General features: G+C 42.5%; 1 non-coding gene across 1 annotated transcript; it reads left to right on the plus strand.

Moving 5' to 3' along the window:
* The first annotated feature begins 819 nt into the window (after positions 1–819).
* Positions 820–926, plus strand: LOC118486994. Its single transcript, XR_004880161.1, has one exon. It is a non-coding gene; the product is annotated as a small nucleolar RNA R71 (small nucleolar RNA).
* Positions 927–2,415: the final 1,489 nt, after the last annotated feature.

Below are 2,415 nucleotides of genomic sequence, written 5' to 3' on the forward strand. Positions count from 1 at the left end.
TTCCGTTGGTGGAGGTACTTTTGCAGGTCCTACGGTGCGGTTTCGTAGTGTGATGAGGTGAACTTGCGCCTTTGGGTTTGTTTCGGTATTGCTAGGTAATGCGCCTTGCGGTCTCTCGGAAAAATTTTGTGCTAGTTGATTTATTTGTTTTTCTATGTTTTGAATGCTAGCTTGTTGATTCCTAAAATTAGATTCTAATTGTAGAAATCTTTCCGAGTTTTTCTTATCAGTGTCAGAGACGAGGCGAGATATAGTATCTTCGAGCCTTTCTCGTCCACCTTGTTGTTGAGTGAAATTTTGTGACTCATTTCTTGATTGCTGAAAGTTTGTTCGTTGGGTTTGTTGGTTACTACTATTGCCGGTTTCCCTCCAACCAAGGTTTGGGTGATTTCGCCATCCTTGGTTGTAAGTTCCCGTTGGAGGACCCGACGGCCTAGGTCTATTATCAATGTAGTTTACCATTTCTTGTTGATCGTCCGTTTCTTTCATGCAACTCCAATTTTCATGTGACCCACCACACCCTTCACAAGCCATAACCGAGACTGTTTTTGTCATTTCTAATTTTTTTATTTTTGAAGAAAGGGCCTCGATTTGGGCTTGTAAAGAGGTGCTTTCGTCGACCTTATGGGCGCCCGGGGCAATAGATTTATTTCCCCGGGGAGTGTGCCATTGAAAATTGGTTTGAGCAATTTCCTCAATTTGATTATATATTTCGTGTGGCGTCGATTACCTAAAAGTCCCCCGGAGCTAGAATCAAGTGTCTGCCTAGTGTGTGGCAACAATCCATTGTAGAAAGTGGATACTTGTTGCCATATTGCGAGGCCGTGATGGGGACACTTGCGTAATAGCTCCTTGAACCTTTCCCAAGTTTCATATAAGGATTCCCCGTCCTCTTGTGAATATGTATTAATTTCAGCCATTAATTTAGCAGTTTTAGAAGGAGGGAAATACTTATATAGAAACTTTTGGGCTAGTTCATCCCAGGTGTTTACCGATCCAGCTGGGAGGGTGTTGAGCCAAGCTTTTGCTCGGTCTTTTAGTGAGAATGGAAACATACGGAGGCGGATGGCGTCGTTTGATGCTCCATTGATCCGAAAGGTATCACATATTTCTAAGAAATTAGTTATATGTAGATGAGGATCCTCGTCCGCAAGCCCGTGGAAGGTTGCGGAGTTTTGGAGCATTTGTATCAAATGCGGTCGAAGTTCGAAGTTATTGGCTTCTACATTCGGAGCATTGAAAGCGACGCCTAGATTACCTACGGTGGGCCGTAGATAATCCATAAGGGTACGTTGGTCCGCCATTGGGGGTGGATCACCCGAAACCTTCTCTTGGTTTTTGGCTTTTAACCTTTTTCTGAGAAAGCGTTCGGGTTCTTCTAGCGGTTCCTTTATGTCTTTATTGGAACTGGAGCTCATACACTATGTGAGGATGGCGTTGGGTTCCAAGTCCTGCAATAAAAACAGAAAAGAATGTTGGTCAGAAGGTTCACCACGGCCCCGTGTTGAGTGAACACGGCCCCGTGGTCGGAATTACAGTGATTGTTTTTCAGATCCCAGTTACTGGAAGTTGGACACGGCCCCGTGTTGCACCGGCACGGCCCCGTGGTCAGCCTTCTGTAACTTGAAAAACAAAAACTGCCAGTAACGTTGCTGAGCATGGCCCGTGTCCGACCAGGCACGGCCCCGTGCTGAGCTCTGCAGAAGCTAAAAATCTAAAAAATCCTAAAAAAAATCAAAGAAAAATAAAAATATGATTAGGCCGTTGATTCCTAACTTTCTTAAAATCCTTGTGTCCCCGGCAGCAGCGCCAAAAACTTGATGTGCGTGAAGTGTGTTATATTTTTAATGTATATTTAAGCCCTTTTTACACTTTTAGCCAAGTTTTAAATTTATAAAACACGATATTCACTAACACTAAACACACATATGGGCAAGTGCACCCATCGTGGACGTAGTATAGTGTTGGTAAGATACCGAGGTCGTCCAAGGACACAAGAGCTTTTAATACCGGTTTATCCTCAACGTCTAATCAAATCAAAAAGTGAGAAAAATGTTTTAAACTAAGAAAAATAAAAACTAACTAAATGCTGAAAATAAAAATAAAATAAAAAACAGATAGACAAGATGAATCACTTGGATCCGACACGTGTATTAGTATAACCTTTGATTATTTTCGCACTTTTGCACTTATTTAAGAGATTATCTTAGTTATTGTAGTAGGCCCCTCTTTTGAAGGCGACGTTACCCTCAACCCAGTAGTTTGAGTCAGCAAGGATACAATCCTAAAGGGTCGGATTATTGAAAGATAATGAATTAAGTTATTAATGCAAATTGTGGTAGGCCCCGCTTTTGGCGGTGACGTTACCCTCGGCTAAGTAGTCTGAGTCAGCAGGGATACAGTCCTAAATAGCCG

Source organism: Helianthus annuus, chromosome 14 (assembly GCF_002127325.2).
Source record: "Helianthus annuus cultivar XRQ/B chromosome 14, HanXRQr2.0-SUNRISE, whole genome shotgun sequence".
In the NCBI taxonomy this organism is placed as follows: domain Eukaryota; kingdom Viridiplantae; phylum Streptophyta; class Magnoliopsida; order Asterales; family Asteraceae; genus Helianthus; species Helianthus annuus.